At 40.4% G+C, this 26798-nt stretch overlaps 1 protein-coding gene and 1 long non-coding RNA gene across 2 annotated transcripts in view; both read right to left on the bottom strand.

Moving 5' to 3' along the window:
• Window positions 1-26798, bottom strand: part of GABRB3 (gamma-aminobutyric acid type A receptor subunit beta3) — a 230007-nt gene that overhangs the window by 53769 nt on the left and 149440 nt on the right. The gene's annotated exons all lie outside the window — the stretch shown is intronic.
• On the bottom strand, window positions 11492-26346 carry LOC125431494. Its single transcript, XR_007244307.1, has 2 exons — window positions 26314-26346; window positions 11492-11889 (listed from the first exon to the last, which is right to left on the bottom strand). It is a non-coding gene; the product is annotated as an uncharacterized LOC125431494 (long non-coding RNA).

The following is a 26798-nucleotide window of genomic DNA, read 5'->3' as shown; positions in this document are numbered from 1 at the left end:
CAAACCTGGGTGGTATCATCAGTAGGGTCTCCTAAAGATACCCTGAAAGTTTGGTGCTGCTATCTTAATAATTGCATCCCTGACAACAGGTACCCCCTAAATTTCCCCAGATTCTCTTTTTAAATCCACTCCTGCCAATGCTTGTTTTCTTTCTTTCTTTTATTCTCTCAATGCCTAATAAAGGTATTATTATTATTATTATTATTATTATTATTATTATTATTATTATTATTATTATTATTATTATTATTATTATTAAATCCACCCCCTTCGGCATGGATTTAAAGGGAGAATCTGAGGTCCCCAGTTTTAACATTGAAAGAGATGCTGTTTCAGGGTGGGGGAGAATCAACCCCAAAATAGCATCACTTTCAATGTTGTTTAAACTGGGGACCCCAGATTCTCTCTTTAAGGTGGATTTAAAAGGAGAATCTGGCCTCCCTAGTTTAAACACCATTGAAAATGATGCTGTTTGGGGGTGGATTCCAGCATCACTTGTTTAAACTAGGGAGCCCAGATTCTCCTTTAAATCCACCTTAAAGGGAGAATCTGGCGTCCCCAGTTTAAACAACATTGAAAGTGATGTTGTTTCCCCCAATTGGGGGGACTGGATACAACACCATAAAATGTTTTCATAGCAGTTATAAAACATTTTGAAAGCATTTTGAAAACATTTTCCAAAAATTATTTCTGCTGTGTGGCATGGCCTATTGCTGTGTTCAGATTTGTGAGTTGGGGGATGTTCTATAATGTGATGGTGACTTTGAAACGACCTGGTGGAAAAAATCGTTGTTTGGTCACGGTGGGGGAGGGTGGTCGCCCATGGGGGGGGGCATCAAACTCAGGTTTTGCCCAGGGTTCCAGTTTGCCTAGGTACCCCTGGTTCACTGCTCTGAACCAAAAGGGGGGGGGGGAAGGAAAATGAAAAAATGACACTTGCATGTGATCAGCAGGGAAAACAAACTTTATTCATGAATGTTTCACAAGGAAATAGTAATTGGATGAGCAGAAAATGGTGAGCGCAAGCTGCTGTGAAAATGAAAGTACATGCTCCAGAAGGAAAGGAGTGGAAGACAGGAAAAGTAAAAGATGTCTGTTGTGCAGACAACAAAGCCAAGAGGTGTACTTTTAAAAACGTCCTAAGGACATTTTAGTTGTGCCGAGCAGTGGGAAAAAACCAAGATGATTCTTTTTAAGATGTGTTCAGACACAGAGGGGCTATGTGAGATGCCATCAATTGACCAGGTTAACAAACCTTCCAGAGATCTTCCTGGAACAGATGTCAGGATCCAGAGGTTAAATTCATACTAGACTTCCTCTTCTTTGCCCTTTTGTTCTCTCTAAGCAGAGAGAAAGAAGGCTTAGACAGGCCCCTATTGGTCTGAGTCCCAAGCATTTGTGACACCTGTTCTCTTTCCCAAGCAAACTCAAAATCAGGTGCCTTGCACTTGGCCAGAGTGTAAGACCCACAGACAAATAAGTAACTGTTCAAAAATAGTTTAATAATATTGAACCATATTGAATAATATTGAACCATATTGAATAATATTGAATAATATTGAATAAGTCTCCTCCCATGAAGTCTATCTAAGTAAAGAATACTTGCAATACTGGAAACGTTTGGAGATGGTTTGAAGAATTTGCAGACATCAAATCTTTCTTTAACTGCTTCTAAGGAAGTCTGTGCTGCTTGTACTGCTTCTGAGATCTCCCAGTGTCGTCTACTTGGACTCTGTTTCCTTGCATTTCTGTTGAAATGGGATTACTTAAAGTATCATGGATCTTTTACACCTTAAACGTCTGAGATATTGCTGTTTACAGCCTTCCAAAGACACCTGAACTAAAACAGACTGTAAAGCAGGAACTGCTAACCAATAAGAATTGTTCTGTTCCCCAAGTATAACAGTCTTAGGTGCCCTGTACTCAGCCAGAACTGAGTGGGAGACTCACAAGCAAGGTGTAACAGTTCAAAAAAAAGAGATTTATTATTTATTACATTTATTTACATACATTTATTACATTTATTTATTACACAGAAGAATTGAGACCCTAACTCCGCCCAGGGTCTGACTAAAATAAAGTACTTTCTTGACTGGAACAACTTGAAGTTTGAGACTTTGATTCTTTCTTGACTTCTTCCAAGAAAGTCCATTTTGTCTGTGCTTTCTCTTGGTTCCTTCAGTGTCCTCTATCTGGACTCTACTTTCTGTAACACCTTAAATTAATGCTCTTTATACACTTTAAACTTTTATACTCCTTATACACCTTAGATATAAGAGATATTACAGCCTTCCAGCTCTACTGGCACCTTAGACTAAATTAACTGAACAGGAGCACTACTGGGTAATAAGGAAGACTGTGAGCCTGTTGCCTCTAGGGGGCTTCTTAAAGGGACAGGGTCTAACTACAGTTCCCTCCTTTAGAACACTATACGAAAGGAACTAAACCCATACTAACTAGTTACTATAGGGACAACTAAGGCTTAATAAAGAAATAGTAAAATCTTCTCTGGGGGCATGTCAAAAATGCTATAGTGCTTTGCCTCTAAAGGGCTTCTTAAAGGGACAAGGTCTAACAGAGGGCCTTTCCCCACTTACCTTAAGCTCCGCGCTGCTCTCCTCAAGTAGCACGGAGTCCCCCAGCACTCCCCACGACAGGGGCGGCGACAGCACAGCCGCCCTGACGCTGCTGCTGTCGCACCCCCTCAGCATGCGGCATCCCTGGCGCTCTTGTAAACGGTGCCTTTTGGATGAGCCCTCGCATGGGGACTCTTGTGGCAGCACTCAGCAGCTGTGGCATAGGGGGGATCATGGTGAGTGGGGAAATGCCCTAAGGTTCTCTCCCACAGAAAAGTGTACAAAAGGCAACTAAACCCATTCTAACTAAGGGTACAACTGAGGCTTAAATAAGGAAAATAGTGAGGGTGTCTCTGAGGGCATGACAACACCCATCTCATTTGATGAACCTATATTTTCTCCTTCCATTGCTTCTTGCAATATTTGCAACACCAGAGAGAAATGAAGGGGAGATGTTGCAGTAGCTCTGGCTGGCCCTGAGCAGAAATGCCTAGTTGTCTTTTGTCAGGGCTAACTGCTGTACATCCTTGGGGTTAGGTCAGCACTAATATGTGTGGGTCTTGCCTTTAGGTCAGCCCTCCCTTATTAGTGGCACCAGCTGTCTAACTGCAGCCAGCTTTCAATAGCCAGACAACAGTGCTGGAATGCCTGAGCCCTGCCTGACTAGTTAGCCCAGGGGTAGGGAACCTGCGGCTCTCCAGATATTCAGGAACTACAGGGGTGCAGGGGCCTCAAGGCTCACCAGATATTCAGGAACTAGAATTCCAGGCTCAGATAGCTCAGGGTCCAAGCACCCCTCACCAGCATGGCCAATTGGCCATGCTGACAGAGGCTGATGGGAATTGTAGTTCCTGAACATCTGGAGAGCCGCAGGTTCCCTACCCCTGAGTTAGCCTCTTGTATCACTGGGACCAGATGGTGTTTGGCAGCACTTGCCCCTAAATTGGGATGCTGGTTCCTTCCCTTCCAGACCCAGAATTTCCAGTATATTTGGGCTGCCATTTTAAGGGGGCATCTGACTCTGCAGTGTTTCTGGATTAAGATTTGGCAGAGGTGGCTAAGAGCACCTTTATCGGCTTAGGCTGATTCATCTGTCGAGTCTATTCCTTGAAAAATCTGAATTAGCCACTATTACACCTACCTTCAGAACCTCTGCTAATGTACTGATATGGGGTTGCCTTTGAACATGGTTAAGAAAATATTGATGTTACTATATGCAGTAGTCAAGGTCTATTGCAATGAGTATATATAACCCTTACTACCTTAACTGCCTCTACCCACATCAACCAGATCAGGTCCTGAGATTTGATTGATTGATTGATTGATTGATTGAATTTATATCCTGCTCTCCCTGTCAAAGCAGCCTCAAAGGGACTTTCAACAAGTATTGATAAAATATATATTCAAAACATGATGCCATTAAAAATGCCAATCAAGGGTGGAAAAAACTGAAACATTCCCCCTTACTGCCATACTACACAATCTTACCACTACAAAAGGGGAGGGAAAAGGACGGGAAGGAAAGCCAGTCAAGATACATCACACTTCTTTGCTGGCCTCAACTATAGGTTTGGTGGAACAGCACCATCTTACAGACTCTGCGGAACTGAAATTCTGCAGGGTCCTGGTCTCATTGTCAGAGAGTTCCACCAGGCTGGGGCGAGAGCCAAAAGGGTTCTGGATCTAGTTGAGGACAGCTTGACACTTTTTGAGCCAGGGACCACCAGTATATTGTTTTTAGCAGAACATAATGTTCTTTGGGAGTCATATTGAGAGAGGCAGGCCCACAGGTACAATGGCCCCAGGATGGCTTAGGCCTGTCTGTTGGGAATCCACCCTTTCAGAAGTACCATTCTTGTCTGCCTCAAACTATGGAATCTCTCCTTCATAAGTGAAGTTTCAGGATGTTCAGCCATTCTTCAAAGCTTTATTTATTTAAGGATTTATGTAATTTAAGGATTTAATTATGTAATTTAAGGATTTATGTAATTTTGTGAATTTGTTCAATACAGCTTATCTCAGAAGATCTTTGAGGAGATTCAGTGGTTTTATTGAGTTTTAAATTGTCTTGCAAGGCTTTTTTAAAATTCAAGGATAATTTTTAGAGATGTTATGATGTTCTGTGCTGTTTTTGTAAGCCATCTTGACCATTTGACATGAAAAGGTGACCAAGACGTATACTGAGTAAAAAAAAAAGGCAGAAGGATAAGGATAAGATAGGGTGGCATCACTCTTGGCACTCAGACAACATTGTCAGTTTGTAATAACTGGAATTTGCCAAGCATTTGTTGCCTCAAAAGGATAACATCTGGTAATCATGCTGCTACTAAAGAGGTATCCAGGTTGGAGCAGATGCGAACATTTTTTATTCACAAAGTGCTTAGCAAATAAATCATAGCAGGCGGCAGGGGTTCATTACAATCATTCTGGGGCCTAGATAAAATGGATCCCTTGCTATGCACAAATTCAATTGTGTTGCAATACTTGTCACAGAGTAGACTCTGCAGTGGGCCATATCCTGAATTTAACTGGACTTGCCTTATGTTGTTCTCCATTTCTACTCTAGTCATTGTTGCAGCTAATTTGTCACTTTAAGCTACCTAGGAAACACAGTTAGTAATATATACTTTATTCAGTGGGAGAGTTCATTCTAGCACACTACAATATCTAGAGTAGCCCTATCCTTGTAATGAAAGCCATGAAGTCCTCAACTGTCTCTGATAAAGTACCCTCAGCTCTTATGTGGCTATCCTCAAAACCAAAAGCCTGGCAATCCTAAACACCAGCTCAGGTGGGAAATGTTGCCTAGTAGAATTTATTCTTAATTTCATTTCTCAAATGTTCAGAATACATGTATATTCCAGTTTAAAACAATTGTATTTTCACAACGTAATTCATTTAACATCTGTTTCTGGAAAATGTTAACAGATGCTCCTAATTATTATCTTTCAATGCCTGTGTATCCACAGTATGAGCACTCACATGATAAATTAGGTCTGCATGAAATGAACAAGAAAAGAGAAACAAACAAACAAACGTTATGTGGTTCATTAAACTATCATTACGTTTGGAAGCTGGAAAATAAACCATACCAAATACTGTTATTTAACATACAGAGTTGGAGCATGTATGTACATTTACTTGAGAATTTACTTGATTTTTCCGTAAACACATAACTTGAAGAATGTATTATATTCAAAAACTCCATCCTCTTCTCCATTCATCAAAATCCATCATAATCCTGCATAGTTTAAAGATGTTACATCAAGGCTTTTAATTCAATATGCTTAATGTTTTGTGACTATTATAGCCAACGGGCGTAATTACACAAACAAGCACCTATGAATGCAACTGCAAATTGATGGAGATGGTCAGCACAGGCTCAGCGTATGAAAGGTAAAAGAACTGAGTTCTTTTAAAGCTACAAATAATGCTTAAACTTAGATTTAAAATGATGAAATTCCTCATGAGTAGAATGAACTGGTCCATCTTCCATATCATACGAAAACTTTATCCCCACTAATTTTAATTTCACATGACTAGATTTTCAGATTATAATAATTCATATAATAAACTATGGAAAGTTTTGAAAGCCAACACCTTGAAATTTTTTTCTGAAATATTTAAGATACTGAATATGAATACATATTTTTACTCATACACATTCATTTTTTTAATGCTGCTCACATGCGCATTTAGAAATTTAGACCCAGTATGGCATTTCTATTTACAAGTAGGCTCATGTTGTTACATCATGTCTTCTGGACTCCTACCAGTGAGCACTGAAACTGACAGCAATATTTCAGAATTTCTGTAGCTACAGTTACTACAGACGTGATGAGCAGGGTGATTCTATAGCTCCATGGTAGCCAAGGATGGGGCAGCAATGGTGCAACTGAGCCATCTCCTAAGGGGTTAGCTGCACATGTCCAAAACAGCACCCTTTAAAAAAAGTAACACTAGGGAAAAGGAACATCAATCCAAGAAAGCCAGGGTGGACAGGGAGAGACTGGGGCAATGATTCACAAGCCAGCCAAAAAACAGCTGGGAGGGGTGGGGGGAAGCAAACAGCAGAGGAGAAAGATATTAAAGCTAGGATCAGAGAGAGGGCAGAATTAGGAAAAGAAGTGCCAAGGGAGGGGCTGCCCCAAGTGCCACTGGAAGGGGCAACCTAGAGTGGAGGAAGGAAACCCTGGGAAGTGGGCGCTGAGGAGGGAGGGGAAGTCAATATTGATCCAGCGGATGGCTGAACTGATAAAGGTAACCCCTCTGGACAGGTTGAGGTAGCACTGGCAGTATAGAGGTAAAGGAGGGGCCTGAGGTGGTGGCAGAGGGACAGGACCTCCAGGAGCACTTTGTGTAGGTGCAGATGAGGGAGGCATTGTGGCATCACCACGAGGCAATAGGATGGCTTCATTTATTTATTCACTCGTTTTTTGGGGTGTTGTGTGGTTTCCGGGCTGTAAGACCATGTTCTAGCAGCATTTTCTCCTGACGTTTTTCCTGCATCTGTGGCTGGAATCTTCAGAGGATGTATTTATTTATTATTTGACTTATATGCCGTTCTTCCATATTGGCTCAGAGCGGCTAGTTGGCCTAGTTGGGTGTCTGGGGGGTAAGCCCCCGCCACCAAAGAGAGCCCATCATGAAAGAGCTGCTGCTCTGTCCACCCCACCCCCCAGGGTGTTACTACTTTGCACCAGGAGAAAGGGGCTCCTCTTCATTCTTATTTCAGCCCAGACCCTTGTTATACTGTACTGGGGAACAGTGATTGATTAAACGGGAACTAGGATGCCTAGAGTAAGTTTGGCAGTGAACTAATGTCAAAGCTGCTAGAACATCTTATAAGACATTTATGAAAGTCTATGAGTGGCAGTGAAGGTAGCAAAGAAGAAATTCTACATTTGCTAGCTCACTCCTGGCACAATTGTTTAAAATGATTAGATCTCCTAAATTCCTTTCCATGGAATCCCAAAATTTTAATGATTCAGCCATTAGCTGTGACGCTTTTATGAGATTTTTTGTGGGTAAAAATTTGTTGCTCCTCCACAATCTCTTAGCAACTGTTGATACACATCTAGCAAAATGGGGTAGAATTTTTAACAATTTTATAGCCAACTGAAGGGGAGTTAAGTACCATCTATGGAAAACTGTATAATAGTTTCCCCTTAGGGAAACTTTCCATACTTAGGGTGAAATGTTGGTGTTTTCTCCAGCTTTTTTCCATTTGGAGTGTACTGAATCTTCCAAAATCTTGGGCCCATTTTATCATTGTTTCTTTAATTACATCTTGTTCCAATTCAATTTTTAATAAATATTTATAAATCTTGCTCATTAACTTCTCGTTGTTATCCCATATTATTTTGTCTAAATCAGTGGGAGATCAGTCTAAGTCATATTTTTTATCCTGTATAAACGCTTCATTTATTTGATAGTAAGTAAACTAGTGACATTCTTGATTAGCTATTGGAATTTGATCTTTAGGTTTCAGAATTGGTTCTTTTCTATTCCATAAAATTAGGTCTTTATATTTTGGTCATTCTCTACTTTCATTGCATTGTTTGTTTTGCACTGATTCCAACCTTGATACCCAGCAGGGTATCTTTCTATAAGTTTTAAATCTGTATTTTTCCCAAGCATTTATCAATGCTCTTCTGATAATATGGTTTTTAAATCTGTTTATCTTTTTCATTTTCAATGGCCATAAGTACTTGTGCCACCCCCAGCTATTTCCATAACTTTCAATATTAAGAGTCTCTTCATCATCCAACATTATCCATTTTTTAAACAAGTAATTGCACAGGCATCATGATAAAAGTTTAAAGTCAGGAAGTGATAGACCTTTCTGATCTATTAGGGATGTATATTTAATCCTTGGTCTCTTCCCCCCCCCCCTTATGAAATTAGTTATTTCTTTTCTCCATTCATTAAAGACTTTAGTTGAAGCAATAATTAGAATGTTTTGGAAAAAGTAGACCAGCTTGGGTAAAATTGTCATTTTAACTACTGATATTTGGCCTAATAAAGCCAAGGTTAAATTTTCCCATTTATTAATGCTTTAAAAAAATTTTTTCCATAATTATTCATATAAATCTTATTATTGTTTTTCCTATATTAATTTCTGAATACTTAACTGAAGTTTCACTTTGTATATCTGTTTAATCAATTCTTTTTGTTCATTGTTTGTCAAATTAAAAAGAAGCATTTTTGTTTTCTTATTATTAATTTTAAACCCAATTATACTTCTAAATCCATTGATTAATTGAAGGGTTGGTAGTACATTATTTAAGGAATCAACCACAAAAATCACCATGTCATCGGTAAATGCTTTTAGTTTAATATTACTTTTATTGATATTTAATCCTTTATATATCTTTTGAGTTCTTAATTTATTGAATAATACTTCTAATGTTATATTGAACAGGATAGGAGAGAGTGGACATCCCTGACTAGTTCCATAACAAATCCTAAATTCTTCAGTCAATTTTCCATTCATTTTTAATTTTGCCTTTTAGTCTTGATATATTGCTTCAACTAGATTAATAAATTTGTTTCCCATATTCATTTTTTTTCTGGATTAATTTAATGGATTTCCAGTTCACATTGTCGAATGCTTTTTCTTATTTGGATTTTTATCTAAATAGTCTATACTGTTTATTACTCTTCTAACATTTCTATTGCCATTTTGTTTCAGTACAAAACTTGCTTGGTCTGTATGCTAATATTCATGTGATGTTTTTTGGTGTCTTTAAGCCAGAATTGTAGTCATTGGTGAGTAATGAAATAGGTCTAAAACCATTAGCTTGGGAAACTTTGTCTTTTGGAATTAATGTAATATGGGCTTCTTTCCATGTTTCTGGGGTCTTTCCATTTTCTAATATTTTATTCAGTAGAAGTGTAAGTGCCCCCAAGGAAATCTTCAAAGGTTTTATAATATTTCATTGATAAGCCAGCAAGTCCCGGGGTTTTACCATTTTTCATTTTTTAATTGTTTTAATTTCTTCTAATGTGATCAGGGCATTTAAAATTGTTCTTTGGTTTTCAGATATCTCCTGTATTGGTTCTGATCTGAGATATTTATATATCTTTTCCTTCTCTTGTTTATTTTTCTCATATAATTCTGAAAAATATTGTGTTGTTACTTTTTGTATTGTTTCTAAATTATCTATTATTTTATCTTTTACTTTAAGTTTCTTTATCCATCTTTGCTTTTTTTCTTGTCTCAGTTTTTCTGTTAACCATTTTCTAGGTTTAGTGGCAGAAATTAAATGTTTCTGTCTAATAAACCTTAAATTATTTTCCCTTTCTTGTAATCATTTTTCCTGTGTGGATTTTTTGAGGATTATTAATTTTTCTCTAGTTTTTTTAATCTTTTGGTTTTGTTTTTAATGTACTTGCTAGCTGTTTTATTTCTTGAGTTAAATACTGTATTTCTTTTTTTCTTTTGGCAGTTTATCTTACATTCTGTTTGTGCAATCATCCCTCTAATAATGACTTTATTGGCCTCCCAAATAATATTTTCATCCTGTACTAATTCATTATTAACAATAAAGAATTCTTCTAAATTCTTTTTAATTATTTCTAGTGTTTTCCTTTATTTAATATCCATACTTTTAATTTCCAAATGTGTTGTTTAAATTGTAGACCAAATTCACAGCAAATCAGACTATGATCTGAAATAACGCTTAGCTCTATCATTTTTCCAAATTTTTGATTGTCCAAATCATATCAATTTTGGAAAGCGAATTGTGTCTACTGGAAAAATATGTATATTCCCTTGCATTTCCCTCTCTCTCTCCAGATGTCTTTAAGCTCAAGATGGTGAACAAGATCCACAAATGAACTTGGTAATGTGTCTTTTTTCTCAGTTTTAATTTTTTCTTCTTATTATATAATAATTGGTCAAGCTTATCATTTACAATTCCATTGAAGTCTCCTAATAGTATGATATTTTCATATGGTTGCTCAAGGATTAAATCTGATAATTTCAATAAAAATCATATTTCTTTTTGTTTGGAGCATATATGGCAAACAAGAAGATTTTTGTGCCTACCCAATCTATTTTTACTCCTAGTATTCTTGTTTCAAGATCTACAATAATCTCTTTTGGTTTTAACTATTTTTCAGTATAAAAAACAACTCTTTTTCCTTGAAAAACCAGCATGAATAAGAGTTCCTGTTTTCTTTACAAATATAATATTCAAATCTCTTTAATATGTGTCTCCTGTAGACATATTATGTCTTGCTTTAACTTTTGTAAATAGTGAAATGTAAAGTTTTTTTTTCTCTTTTGGGCTATTAAGCTCATTTTTGGGGCTATCAAGTCCAATAATATTACATGAAAATAATTTTAAATTCATTCTACATTTGTATATAAGTATATGAAGCTAAGGGTGACAGTCCCCCCCCCCCAAGTTCTCCTTTTTGTTTTCTTTTCTCAGGAACTGACATTCAGAGGTGGTTAAGGGAAGACATGTAATGTGAATCGGGAGGAGGAGGTAAGTATAGAATTCTAATTTAAAGCATTGTATATTGATTAGCATATCTATAAATACAGTTGATAGATGTAGGACCATAATTTAAAAAGTCAGTATAAATTCTGTATATGTGCATACATACACCCATTCAAATAAGTGTATATATGTATATATGTGTATATATATGTGTGTGTGTGTGTATATATATATAGACATATAGTAAGGTTGAGCATAGATTTAAATATGTAATTCATTTATACTTGTACATAGTTATTTTATGAAAAAGAAAATATATGAGAAAAAAGAGATAACAATTCAGTATAGGATGGAAATAGTTATAATCAATTCTATGTGAACATGGCAACATTAAGAAAGAAGGTTGATATATTTACCTTTTTATTTTTGACATAGACAGCTATTAATGTGATTAAACCAGTCTAAAGAAATCATTGGCTTTTGAGATAGTGTCAATGTTCTTTCTTTTACCTTTAAAGTCAGAGATATTCCTTTGATCAAGTTCCATTTGAACATTACATTTTGTTTTTTGAGGGTGTCTGTCAAAGGAGCATATTTTTTTCTTCTCCTTAGCGCCTGGATAGGTACTTTTTTAAGAACTGCTATTTCTTGACCTTTGATTTGTAATCTTTGTAATGAATGTTTTTTCATGGTTAAATATTTGAAGAGATGTCATGTTGAAGAGAGTGAAAGCTTGTTTTCTGCTGCTCCAGAGACTATCACCAGGAGTAATGGATACAAGGTATAGGAAAAAAGATTCCACCTGAACATTAGGAAGAACTTCCTGACAGTAAAGGTTGTTTGACAGTGGAATACATTGCCTTGGAGTGTGGTGGGGACTCCTTCTTTGGAGGTTTTTAAAAAGAAACAGTATGGCCATCTGTCAGGAATACTTTGATTGTGTCTTCCTGCATGCCACATGATTAGAATTGATGGCCCTTGTGATCTCTTCAACTCTATGACTATGTTGTTGTGGGTTTTCCAGGCTGTGTAGCAGTGGTCTGGTAGATCTTGTTCCTAACGTTTCGCCTGCATCTGTGGCTGGCATCTTCAGAGGTGTATCATAGAGAGAAGTCTGTTGTACACTGTGTCCAGTGAGAAGGGAATGTTTAGTGAGGTATATATTGTCCATGTCCTAGGGTGGGGAACCAATCAGTAAGTATTTGGGTGGAACTTGCTATGCAAAGGTGTGGTTGACTGCACTGTAATGCTAGTGGGGTTTTTCAGTCCAGGGAGCAATTCACATTTTCATTCCCCTGCACCAGCAACAGTCTTAGTGAATGCAAACCCTGTATCTGGGTGGAGTCCGTTGTCCATGAACCCAGCATGCACTTGGCCTTTGATTCTGGTGTTTTTAAGTACTGGTAGCCAAATTTTGTTAATTCTCAGAGTCTCTGCCTTCTTGTTGAAGTTAGGAACAAGATCTACCAGACCACAGTCACACAGCCCGGAAAAAACTCACAACAACCAGTTGAATCCAATTGTGAAAACCTTTGACAATATATTCTATGACTATGATTCTATGGGACAGGAAGTCAGTGATGCTTTACTGGCTCTCTTCATCATCCCTTTTAAAGGTACTGTTGCAACTCACACATACTTTATTGCAGTTTCCTTCTGTCATTGGGGGAGAGAACCTGATACACCAGTTGACATGGCCAAGCTCTATTCTCAAACTTTTGATGAGCTGTCATTGACCAAGAATGAATTAGATGACAGTTTGAAAGAGGATGCTCATTATGGTGGCCACCCAAATGGGCAGCAACTTCCAGCTGCCATGTGGAGATAGCTGGTCATAATTTGAGCCTTCCCCACCATCATGTATGATGTTTTAGAACAGTGGTAGGATTCAAAAATTTTAACACGTTCTGATGGTGGGGCCAATGGGGCAGGGTGGGGCATGATGCGGTGGGGGCGTGCCCTGGGCCTTCTGGGACAGAGCATTCCAGAGCTGGGTGGGCAGTGCTGTGGCAGGGGTATAAATTTTTTAAAATAAAACATTCCCTTCTCACTGGACACAGTGTGTAACAGACTTCCCTCTGTGACAGGGACGTAGGTATAGATTTGTTATGGGGGATGTTTGGAGGTGGGGCCATGCCCCCACCTGCCCCTGGGGGCATGGCCACACCTCCCCAAGCCCCGCCCCAGCCTCAGTGCTTATAAAAGCAGCTCTCCGAGGCTGGGGACAGCAGACTCGCCTGCCCCCCCTGCCCCCCCTCCAGCTGGGCTCCCAGCTAGCAGCCCCTTCTGCCTTCCCTTCTGGGCAGAAGCTAGGGAAAATGGAGCCCAGTGCAAAATCTTTGCGCCCCCCCCCCCATGGGCGGCCTCTGTGATGCTGGAATCCACCCCCAAACAGCATCACTTCCAATGGTGTTTAAACTAGAGAGCCCAAATTCTCCTTTTAAATCCACCTTAAAGGGAGAATCTGGAGTCCCCAGTTAAAACAACATTGAAAGTGATGCTGTTTTGAGGTGGATTATTCCCCAGCCTGGAACAGCATCACTTTCAATGTTGTTTTAACTGGGAACCTCACATTCTCCCTTTAAATCCAAACTGAAGGGGGTGGATTTAAAAGGAGAATCTGGGGAAACTTGGGGGGTGCCTGCTGTCAGGGGTACAATTGTTAAGATAGCAGCACCAAACTTTCAGGGTATCTTTAGGAGACTCTCCTGATAGTACCAGCCAGGGCTGGTGAAGTGTGGTTCAGAGGGTCCAAAGTTATGAGCCCTCAAATATATAGCCCCCATCTTCTATTAGCTCCCATTGGAAACAATGGGGATGGGGCACCCCCTTTGGGAGTCCATAACTTTGGACCCCCAAACCAAACTTCACAATACCTGGGTGGTATTAGTAAGAGACTCTCCTGATGATACTACCCAGGTTTGGTGAAGTTTGGTTTAGGGGGTCCAAAGTTATGGACCCTCAAAGTGTAGCCCCATCTTCTATTAGCTTCCATTGAAAACAATGGGGGATGGGGCACTCCCTTTGGGAGTCCCTAAACCAAACTTCACAAAACCTGGGTGGCATCATTAGGAGAGCCTCTCAAAACATCCCCAAAATTTTGGTGCTGCTAGCCTAAAACTGCACCCCCTGCAGGCCAAAAACAAAAAAATACTTTAAAATATAAAAAAACCACAAACGAAGGGGGCGGCGCTTCAGGCATGAATGGGGGGTTGAACTCGAGAACCCCCCCTTACTTACATCCTTGCTCTGTGATACACCTCTGAAGATGTCCGCCACAGATGCAGGCAAAACATTAGGAGCAAGATCCACCAGACCATGGCCACAAAGTCCAGAAACCCCACCACAACCAGTTGAATCCGGCCATGAAAACCTTCGACAATACAAGTTAATTTCCACTTTAATAGATAATTTCTACTACATGGGCTTCTGCCCACCAACTCTCTCTCCTAATTTTGTCATCACAACCAGGTAGGTTGTTAGCCTGAGAAACAGTTCCAAGTGGGTATTAAACATGTAAATCTTTCACAAATCACCCCCAGCGATTTTTTAGCACCCGATCAGCTGAAATATTTTGTAAATTATCTGAAAATAGACTAACTGTCACTTTCTCTTGAGGGATCCATACTACCTTTTCCCACACCTATACCATGCAGAATCTACCATATAAAGTTGCCATTTTCTCCTGGTGAACTGATCTCTGTGCTTGGAAATCAGTTGCAATTCCAGGAGATCTCCTGCCACCACCTGGAGGTTGGAACAATATATGACTTGTGCTCCTTAGTTATCTATGAACTTTTTTTTAGAGACACAATATTGTAAAATCACATACATGTACCTGCATAATTGTTTTAACTAAATGGGTTATGCAACTCCATTTAACAGCATAATATAAAAACTACTAATTAAAACGTTGCAGGTTCAATTGTGCATGGCTGAATGCATTCTAGCATCTATGAGATTGATTTGTAAACTTCAGATTCTTAATTTCTAAGCTTTATAAATTGCTGCTTGTGTGCTGTTTGCATAATGCAGTTTTAAAGTGCTAAATCTCTTCCCTACTCCACCATCACCCCTTGGCTCCATCCCATTTCCAGCCCTTTCACCAGTTTTCAAGCCCACCTCCATGAGGCAGAACTTGCCTCTACAAAACTGAAAGTAGAAGGTCATATTTTCTTTTAAAACCTACCTCCACAATTTTCAGACCTATCTCGTCGCCATTACTGAAGCCATTTTTGTTAAGGGCGGAAGCTATTTAGGGTTTTACTTGGCTATTACTGTAGCCATTTTTTGTTAAGGGCAAAAGCTATTGGCTGCAGAAAAGAGACTTAAGTTAGGGATTGTCTGCCAATTCCTATCTCGCTCTGAAATGAAGGTAAGTGTGTGGGGGTGGGTGCCATGGGGGTTAGGGGGTATGGGGGGTGCCCCAGGGGGCCCTGGAGGGCAATTTTGCATCCCTCACTTGACAAGATTTGTTGTACCCAGGGACAGAGATTACCCCCTTGTCCCTAGTGGAGTTAATAATTAACAACCGGTTCTCCAAACTGAGAAAATTTTAACAGCCGGTTCTACCAAATAGGCTGCATCCCACCTCTGTTTTAGAGGCTGTAGTGTGCTGGGTGAAGGTGAGGGGGCTAAGGCTCAGGAGTGGAAGACCAGAGATCTGAAAGTTGCAATAGTCCAGCTAAGTGATGACAGGGGAATTCATGATTTCACAAAGGGGCAGATAGAAAGTGCATATTTTGCAATTATTTGAAGACAGTAGTGATATGATTTGATGACAGAATGAATATTGGAAACAGGAGAATGAATATTGAAAAAACAGGAGTCAAAGATAGAGCCTGTTTACAGGATAGTAAGTGGAAGACTGAAGATTATATGACGAGAAGGAAGCTTGGGAGAAGAGATGAGATTTCACTGTTGGACATATTGAATTTGAACGGGTGATGTCTTGTAAATTAGCAAGTAATGTAAAACCAAGAATTTTAATTACTCATACTGTTTAATAGTAACAGCATCACTACTTTTACTCAACATGTTAAAATGATCAGACAGCTTCATCTTAAATCAGCTGCAATCAGTTTCAGCTTAAACATTAATTTATAAGCAATTACAAAAAAAAATCATAAGGGTACAACTGTGTATAAATACAGATCTCAAACAATAACCAGTGCTTTCCAGATGATACTTTGGGCATAAATGAGAACACAGTGAAATTCACCAAGCTGAAACATATTAGCCTGGAATCACAGAACAATCAGCCTGCCTTAGAACTACACATTATGGTTCTGAAGAATGTTGGCCTGGGAAGTTATCTGCTTTCCATGCAGCAATACAGCAGCTGCAGGGAGCTACTTTTTATAAATGCCACAAGGATCCACTTTGACTTGGTCTCATGGTTTGGGGGAGGGGGCTTCTTTTTCTTCCTGTGTCATTTGCCCAAGCTGAAACAGTTCCAGGGCAAATATTTGCTAAATTTTGGAGTTACATTACTTTAAAGAGCAGTTCCCTAGCAATGATTTATGTGTTTTAACTGAATTATTTTTATATTTATAAACCATTTTAATTGCTTAAATTTAATTAAACTACACAGTATTTTTAATTGCTTCAAAATGTTTTAAATAAATAAAGACATTTATGCTACTGCATTCCATTCTACTCATATGACAGTAGGTATCCAGGTAGATCATATATTGTTTGAGTGCTGGTTATATATACTGCAATACATGTCTTATCTGAGGGAAAGACAGAAATGATTAGAAATCCCGCAACAACTGAGTCCTAATGGCATTGTAATTACCAAAGAAAACAATCACTGGAAAGGGCTTTTATAATCAAAGCCCACTCTACTGACCTACAAACTTTTCCTATACATCTGCCAAACCTACACATCCTTATTTTCTTCATTAAAAATATATAAAAATATATTAACACACAGGACACTACCAAGTCACATTTTTAAAATGTTTATTTTTTTAGGACATAAATAATTCCCTTGGAAAAAATGATGGAATTGTTATTGAACTGTGTCTACAAGGCCTTTTAAAAAAAGTTATTTAAGCTATATAATCCAAATGAAATCAAAAGAACTTTCAAGCAGTGTATATTTTCGTTTCTATTTCATTAACAGTGCAGTCCTCAATAAGATAGTTGTACCTTGTATTTACACAGTAGTCTGTTTAGGATGGTACTGTTGATTTCTTTCAATAGCAGCTGCTATTTTTTATTGTTTTTTAAAAAGCAACTCTCAAATTGTATGTAATTTACACAAATGTAAGAAGAACCTATGTAGTACAACATCCTATTTGCCACAGTTCCCAACAATAACCAGCAAACCCAGAAGTTCCCCAAGCCCTCCAGCAATTAGTATTCAGCACCATACCATCTCTGATGATGACCGTTCAATTTAGCCAACAATCTATTCTGCTGTATACATTTTGACTTTTAGGGTTCAGAACAGTAAAATTTTGAAAATAGTATACCATAAAAGAATAGAGAAGAATAGAGTTACATGACTGACAAATTGGTACTTTCCTCACAAACCTTTTAAAACGTTTTGAGCCAGGAAATAAAAGGTTTCTCCATGGAGTTCCACATTGTTTTTCCCCCTTTCATTTCAAAAATGTTTTACTTCTAGCCTCAAAACATTTTAAATGAATCCCCTTTGAAAGCAATTCTTCAGTGTGAAATGTTTTCAAAACATTTTCAGTTGCTTTGTGCGAACTATTTACTATGTTTTCCATGCCTCTGTGTCACGGGCTGACTGTCAAGGACGGACAGAAGACAGGGTGCAGCTGATAGATATTTACTGCAGGTTAAACACAGGTCAGAAATGTCTCTTAAGGCACCTGACAAGGTAGAATTCAGTCTGAGAACCAGTAAGCAATCTCACCAGTCCACCAAGTCATCACAATCCAAAACACAAATCCAAAAGCAGGTCTAGGGGGGAAAGTCCAAGGGTCGTTAAATGACATGATTACCAAATGTGATGACTTTTTTGGTAGCTGCTACTTAAAAATAGAAAACATTATTTAACATTTCAAATAGAAGGAGGGTACACATGCATGATGGAGAGGAAAAAATAAAGAGATCATGAGGAGAATATACCCATATGAACTCTGAAGGTAATGTGAGTCACATAAGAAATTAATTTCTTACTAGCCTTGTTGGTCCACAGTGATCTTAGATTAGCACTACGTCATCCCAGTGCAAGGTCAAAAATTCAAAGACACAGCAAGACATCCCAGTTCAACAACACTGAAAGATATATGGAATACATATTGGAGGTACAAAACAGGATCTCTCATGTAAGTAAAGGGCATACCAATCCCTTTTTAGGGGAGATCTTAACTCAAAATATACCTGTGTGTTAATTTGAGAGTAATGGGCTTGAGTAAACAATATGATTTATGGTTGTAAATTAAATTTGGTTTTCAAGGTAACTTCCTATTTAGAAATCCGTGCAATCATATTTAAGAATCCAGATGGCTGACTATAAATCATGATTAAGCTTGACACTATAGTATTAACAGACCTGTCTGGAGCTCTGTCTGCCCTTTTCTATTGATAGTTTACCTTCTATTGATAGTCTACCTTCCTTGAATGGAGTCATAGTATACAATATATAGAAACGACTACATGTTTCTATATACCATTCTTCCTGGTTCACAAAAGTCCTGCTCACAAGTTAAAGTGAGCACAAATGCAATCTGTATTCATTGTACAGTTTTTGTTTTATTTTGATTGATTCATTGAGTAATTCTCATGTTTCATTCAAAGTATGTACAGCTGAACATGTGATTTAAATACTGTATTTATTTGGGTACTGATTCTATCTGTAAAGTTAACAAGCTTTGGCAGAAGCGTAGCTGGGCCGTACGATGCCTGGTATGAACTCTGCGTTTTCTGTGCCCACCCCCCCCCCAGACTTACCTTAGTTCAGCCTGAAAGTCCAGGCTGTAAAAAGCAACCTGTTCACTTGAGGCTGAAAATAGCCTGGTGGGAACTAATTACACTTCCCAGGAGACAGGGGGCATTGTGGGGGGTGGGGGCAATTTTTCACACACACCCCAGGAATGCACCCAGAGCAATGGCACTCCCTGGTCCCCTCGTAGCTCCGCCTCTGAGCTTTGGTTCCTTTTTACATATAGGCAGCCCAATCAAAAGGGGGGGGGGTACAGCAACAGCTGGGGACAGTATCACAGCACCACCTCCAAAAGGGGAATCAGCAGATTGGGTGCCAGAGAAGAGGGAGAAAATACTCGCCTCCTCTCAGGTAGCCTATTCTTCCGAGCAATGTACTCCATGCCTTTTGTATGTGTGCCATTGGGAGAAGGCATTCCTGGCCTGAAAGTGCATTGGGAGATTACTAAAGTGGGCTCTGCCTCCAGAAACACTCCTGAAATGCCAACACAGCCAGCAGCCACAGAGCCCAGTTTCTGGATTTGGGCACTGTGGCAGCTAGCTGTCAGGGTAAGTCCTCTGTTACCAGTGACTGTGCCACTCTACTCAGTGGTGGTGGCACAGACACTGGCACAACCCTTCCGCCCCTTCCAATGCAGCTTCAGCTCCCCCCTTTGTATTACACAGGTAGACATGTAAATGCAGTATATACACTGTAAGTTATAAACAGGGTTTAAGCCTTGTAGCAGGGGTAGGGAACCTGCGGCTCTCCAGATGTTCAGGAACTACAATTCCCATCAGCCCCGACCAGCATGGCCAATTGGCCATGCTGACAGAGGCTGATGGGAATTGTAGTTCCTGAACATCTGGAGAGCCGCAGGTTCCCTACCCCTGCTTGTAGGAATAAGATCAAAGGTTGCTGTGATTAATATTTTCAAAGTCTCAGTCACTGAGGGAAATTTTGTAGGCTAAACAAAAGTGGGTACCAGCACATTTAAAAAGAAAACTAGGCTTGATGGAAAGGATGTGGCCAATTACAGCCCGGTATCAGGACTAGTCTACCATGCGAGCAATACAGCTCTATCACAAATAACATAAACAAATTTCACTACAGATTCATTCAAGCTACACTCATGCCCTTGCAATTGTCAGCTCTATCTTACAGAAATAATAACTTTTTTTAACATGATCACATAGTATTAGATAAAAGGAGGTTAAGTAAAGAGCCCTTTATCTTTGTTCAAACAGGTAGGAATTTCCATATTTTTTTCAATCCTGAAACATGTAAAACAAAACTGGAGCGAACTCAGGAGTTACTATCTGATGATGATTGTGCAAACAGGTCCTCAAGCAGTGGCATACACATGAAGCTGATGAACTGTCAAGATTAATGAGGGTTTGTTTTTGAATGATAACATGAAATACTTCAGAGGTCATTTGTGCAAAAATTAGAACATTTCCAATGCTGACAGCATTTACTGTAGGTAGCAGGTGACAACAACAATTTCTTTAAGCATCAGGAACAACCGTCTCAGGCTTCGGGGGGGAAAAAAGCAGGCACTAAAATGTCAGATGACAGAATTAATTCCTGCATGGTAGCTGTGACACAGCTTGGCTGCCGCAAGGAAGATGCATGTGCCATAGCTGATAGCAACAGACTTATCAGGCTGTTGCCCATTTTTAATTCCATATTTAAAATTAGCCTTGTCTGTATTCTTCTTTATAGACTTTTTTTTTTGCACAGTTTGGCCCTAATGTTCTTATCCTCTACTTAACATTAAAACAGAGAAACAATGCCAGTATAACAGGATCTGATGTTTGCTTTCTGTTAATAATAATAATAGAATGTTATAGTTTTCCTAAAAAGGGGATTCAATTATTTACTGTTCCCTCAATGGCCTGCTATGGCAAAAATTATTACTTTGAAAAAAGACCCAGGGTGGCTGGGCAGGCATTGGGGCATTGAAATGTATATAATGCCAGCACATGAACTATCAATAAATGAAATATGTGCATTTATTAAAGGACCCTTTTAGAGACCATACTAAATTTTGATCTTCCCAGCCTTCATATATCAGATTTTATGGTCAATGCATACTTGAAATGACACTACATTTCTAAGCCAGCAGTACACACACTTATACCAGTACAAATGGCAAGTCTCATTTAACATCATAGTTGCTACTTTTTAAGATTAGCTGCTGTTTCTGTCCACCTTGAAAAGGTAGCTCCATATAATGTCTTGCAGTAGTCAAATCTAGAAGTTGCCCGAGGAGAGATTGTTGCCCTCAAGGACAGAGTTGTTCCTCCCTGATTTGTCCTCTCCATTCCAGGGATTATTCCATTGATATAAAGTAGATTGTGTGTAAATATTTGTGGTATTTTGTGATTGTCTTTTGTTACCATTGCTGTTTTTGATTTGGTAAGCAAATATATCTACAAAAAGTGGGGGAAATGCAATTTTTTTTTAAAAAAACAAATGACTAACAAACAATTGCACAATGGGGATTTCATGACTGAGTTAGTTCTTTCTTATGGCACAGAAAAACTAAGTTGGTACTCAGAGGGCAGGTCTATCCTTTTCAATGGGTAGTAGACTGATCCTGTCGTGCATGTGTGCATAGCTATGAAGATAGCTCATCAATTCTTTTTTTTAAAAGGAATACTATATATTGCTGGACTCACCAAGACCAGCTGAGTACAACTAAGTACTGGGTTGACAAGGTGCCCAGTTATGGAGCCCGCAGGGCAAATTTCATGGGGCAACCTTCAGCAAATGGTGGCAGGGAGAATCTCTTCAGCTGCACACAAATGCTGGGTGTGAGTTAAGGGTGAAACTGACCAGAGAGGAAAACCGTTAGATGAGGAAAAGAGGCTCTGATCCCTTTGCTGTTGGAAAACACACCAGAAGCCACCTTTCATTAAGACATCCTCTGGACAGTGGTGTAGCACCAATGGGGCGGGGGAGGGGGCATGACACCCTGGGCGGAACTGTGGCGCAGGCATGGCTGGACCGTGTAGAGGGTGTGGCGGGGCATTCCAGTGCATTCCAGGGCTGGGGGCGGGCGGCACCACAGCAGGAGCACAGGGCACATGCGCCAGGGGCGTACCTAGGCAAACTGGCGCCCGGGGACAAAACCTGAGTTTGGCGCCCCCCCCGTCCGGCGTATGGGCGGCCACCCTCCCCCACCATGACCAAACAATGATTTTTTGTACCAGCTCACAAAACACCTCCCACTCCCATCAAAACATACATGGCTCTCTCCCCACCAACTGTTTTCCTAATTTCCTAATCACAACAACCCTATGAGGTAGGTTGTTAGCCTGAGAAACAACTCCAAGCCAGTGCAAGTGGGTATTAAGCATGTAAATCTCTCACAAATCACCCCCAGCAAAACATTTACCAAACAAATGTCAGCATCATCTCCAGTGGAATCCACCCCCAAACAGCATCACTTTCAATGGTGTTTAAACTAGGGAGCTCAAATTCTTCTTTTAAATCCACCTTAAAGGGAGAATCTGGGGTCCCCGGAAAGTGATGCTGTTTGGGGGTGGATTCTCCCCCACCCTGAAACAGCATCACTTTTGAGGGTTGGAGATTCAGATGAAACAAATACCAGATTCGGCTGGAGTCTGGGCAAATTTGGGCAAATTTGGACAAAAATTGTCTGATTATGTCCTGCCCAAATATGAACAAATGCGAATGCAAGGTATTTGGGTTTGGGGGGCTGGTATTTTTGGTGGTTTGGCCTGCAGGGAGCGCATTTTTAAAGCTAGCAGCACCATGATTTCAGGGCATCATCTAGAGATTGCCCTGATGATACCACCCGAGTTTGGCGATGTTTGGTTCAGGAGCAGCAAAGTTATGGACTCCCAAATGGAATACCCCCATCCCCATTTGTTTTCAATGGGAGCTAACTGAGATAGAGGGCTACCCATTTGGGGGACCATAACTTTGGTCCCCCTAAATGTAACTTCACCAAACTTGGGTGGAATCATAAGAATAGTTACCAGATGATACCCTGAAATTTTGGTGTCAGTAGCTTTAAAATGCATCCCTTCCAGGCACCCCAAGAAATTTGCCTGAGATTCTTTGTTTTGCAGTGACTTTGCTCCATTGTAGCCAATGAGGAATTTCTGAGGCAGGCTGCACATTTTGAAGATAGAGGCACCAGACTTTCAAGGTGGCTCCAGGAAGCCCTCCTGGTAATAGCATCCAGGCTTAGAGACCTTTGCTTCTGAGGGTCCAATTTTATGGGCCCCCAAAAGGCTTATTTTGTTTCCCTGCTCCTGCACATGAAGCCTGCTGGCTGAGTTCTCTCAGAACTTCTCAGCGCCCCCACCCACCCCCAAAAGCAAAGCTCACCAAGCTTGGATGCTATTACTCAAGGTCTCTTGGAGCCACCTTGAAAGTCTGGCACCTCTGTCTCCAAAAATGTGTGGTCACTGCTTACACACTCAGAAATTCCCCAGAATCTGCCAGGCTTTTCAGCAAGTTCTGTGGTGGGAAAAATTATTTTTCCCACCATAGACTTCAATGGGGCTTTCTGTTATGCCCAGCTCTGTGGTAGAGGTTTCAACAGGAGGCACTGTGGTAGTGGTCTTTCTCTGGGCGGGGGCACTTATTTCCTGCAGGGCTGCTGGTGTGAGTCTCCTGAAAGGAACCAGCCAACTTTGCTAAAGTTTGCCTGTGATGGCCGAATGCTGTGGGCATCAGGTTCACCTTCAACTCGGTGCCCACAGCATTTTCCTCTTCCACACACATTTTAGCAAATTTGGCTGGTTCCTTTCAGGAGACTCACACCAGCAGCTACAGGAAATGCCCCCACCCAGAGCAAGATCCCTACCACAGTGCCTCCTGTTGAAACCTCTACCACAGAGCCATCTGGGCATAACAGAAAGCCCCATTGAAGTCTATGGTGGGAAAAGTCATTTTTCCCACCACAGAACTTGCTGAAGAGCCTGGCAGATTCTGGGGAATGTCTGAGTGTGTAAGTGCTGCCTGCACATTTTTGAAGATAGAGGCGCCAGACTTTCAAGGTGGCTCCAAGAGGCCTTGAGCAATAGCATCCAAGCTTGGTGAGCTTTGCTTCTGGAGTGAGAGAGTTCTGAGAGAACTCAGCCCACAGGCTTTCATGTGCAGGAGCGGGGAAACAAAATAAGCCTTTTGGGGGCCCATAAAATTGAACCCCCAGAAGCAAAGGTCTCCAAACCTGGATGCTATTACCAGGAGGCCCTCCTGGAGCCACCCTGAAAGTCTGGTGCCTCTATCTTCAAAAATGTGCAGCCTGCCTACACACTCAGAAATTCCCCATTGGCTACAATGGAGCAAAGTCACTGCAAAACAAAGAATCTTGCGCAAATTTCTTGGGGTGCCTGGAAGGGGTGTATTTTTAAAGCTAGTGACACCAAAATTGCAGGGTATCATCTGATAACTATTCTTATGATTCCACCCAAGTTTGGTGAAGTTATGTTTAGGGGGACCAAAGTTATGGTCCCTCAAATGGGTAGCCCCCATCTCAGTTAGCTCCCATTGAAAACAATGGGGATAGGACACCCCCTTTGGGGGTCCATAACTTTGGACCCCCTGAACCAAACATCACCAAATTTGGGTGGTATCATCAGGACAGACTCTAGATGATACCCTGAAATTTTGGTGCCGCTAGCCTTAAAAATGCGCCCCCTGCAGGCCAGAACGTGAAAGAAATACTTAAAATTTTAAAAACACACAAACGACCCTGAAATGTTGGCGCCCCCCCACGTGACCAAATGGGGGGCGCCCGGGGACAGAGGGTACCCCCTGTCCCTAGGCAGGAACGCCACTGACATGCGCACCCCGGGTGCAGTTTCCCCTCACTCTGCCCCTGCCTCTGGACATCTTATTTTGGATGTGCAGAATGAAAAGAAGCAGTTGTGTCTTTCTAGGATGTCCCACAGACATCTTTTTGTGCTGTGTGGAATGGACTTCTGCCTCTCTTCACAAGAAAGCACTGATTTTTTTAAAAAAGCTAAATAGAACAAGTTACATGATGCAATGAAGATAGTAATCTTACATAGCTGCTTTAGTTGTGCTGCTGCAAACAGAGGCTTCATTGCCGCTAATAAAGCAGAGGTTGCTTGTTTTAGCCATGACTGTAGATTCTAGGGGACACTTTTCTTCATCCTGCAATAAACTGTGGTGATCCAGATTATACTGCTAATAAGAAAAGAAGGTATAAGGATTCCAGTATTAGGACCAAGATATTCACACTAACTCTTGATAACTCTATTTGTGCATATGGAAATACAAGGTTTATATTGTCAACACTATGTGGATGTACAGAGAAAAAGTAGCATCAGTTTTTGACAACTATGTTATTCAGATACTGTGTATCTAAGTTTCCAAAGCCTTAAGGCTCTACAGTATGTCAAACATACTTGAATTCTCAGGCTTAATGACCCTAAAATGAGTATTCTATTTTTGAGAACATTACGTAAGTATACATTTTATGTAAAGTGGATTTAACTCTTTCATGCAATGCTCTGATGAAACAAGAGCCTACTTTACACATAAGTGCATTTCATAGGGTAGTCCTTGAATGTTTCAGTCATATCTCTTATCATGAAATTAGAAACAGGAAAGTAAAGCTCTATATGCCAGGAGCCAGACACATTAAATTTATGATTCTCATTTCTTCTTCTGCCCACTTAGCCAGCTGAAATGGGTCATGGCCTTGACTAGGGGGAAGAAAACAAGCTACAAATAAATGAGAGCTCGTAAGCTCCATCAGCTATTATGTACAAGGCATGGGCTGTGCTACTATTTTGATATTATTCATTACTACAAATCCTGTTGTCAGCATTTATCTCTATTAAATAATGCATGTGTTCTTTTGAACTGCTCTATTTTTTACTTGGTTTAGGCAGAGTTTTGCCTTACTCACATTGCTGTTATCATTGCAAATGTAAAGTACCACTGCAGAAATGTCTGCTGTAACTGTTTACAGACACAGTTCAGAACTCTGATAAAAACCTTTATGGCCCTAAATAGCTTGGGATTAGAACCCTGAAAAAACCACTCCCCACTCCTCCTTTGTACTGTTCATTCTGCTCATTAAGATTTTCCTCTCAAGTGTTAGCCTCTGTGACCCAGTTTGCAAGAGGTGAGCTGGGTGGTAACTGGAGACAGAACTTTCTGTCAGTGGTGATGCTTCACTTCTGGAATGCCCTTTCTGCAGTTCACCTGGCACTCACTCTAATGTTATTTAGAAGGCAGGTCAAACCCATTGTTTTTACTCAAGCTTTTAATTGAAGTTTTATCACATTCATTTTAAGCTGGTTACTTTATGGCTTGCTTATTGCTGTTTTTATCATTATTGTTGTTTTATGACCATTGCTTATACTCAGTGGTGGGATTCAAAAATGTTAACAACAGGTTCCGATGGTGGTGGGATTCAAACAGTCGCGTAGTGCCAAACGGAGCAGGGTGGGGCACAACATGGCGAGGGCATGGTCTGGGCGTTCTGGGTGAAGGGATTTCCAGAGCAGGGTGGGCGGTACTGCAGCAGGGGCACTGGGCAAAATCTCCCCACTCCACCCCAATGCCACCTGGGTAGACAGTTTTGCAAAACGGAGCCAAGCACTGAGCAAAAACTCCTCTCCCCATCCCCATGCCACCAGGGTAGAAAGATTTGCCCACAGAAACCAAGCACTGGCCAAATTCTGCACTCTCCATTCCCATGCCACCAGGGTAGAAAGATTTGCCCACAGAAACCAAGCACTGGCCAAATTCTGCACTTTCCATTCCCATGCCACCAGGGTAGAAAGATTTGCCCACAGAAACCAAACACTGGCCAAATTCTGCACTCTCCATTCCCATGCCACCAGG

The sequence above is a fragment of the Sphaerodactylus townsendi genome, linkage group LG04 (genome assembly GCF_021028975.2).
Source record: "Sphaerodactylus townsendi isolate TG3544 linkage group LG04, MPM_Stown_v2.3, whole genome shotgun sequence".
Classification (NCBI taxonomy): Eukaryota; Metazoa; Chordata; class Lepidosauria; order Squamata; family Sphaerodactylidae; genus Sphaerodactylus; species Sphaerodactylus townsendi.
The sequence above is the reverse complement of the archived record's forward strand: the minus strand, read 5'-3'. Positions and strand labels throughout refer to the sequence as shown.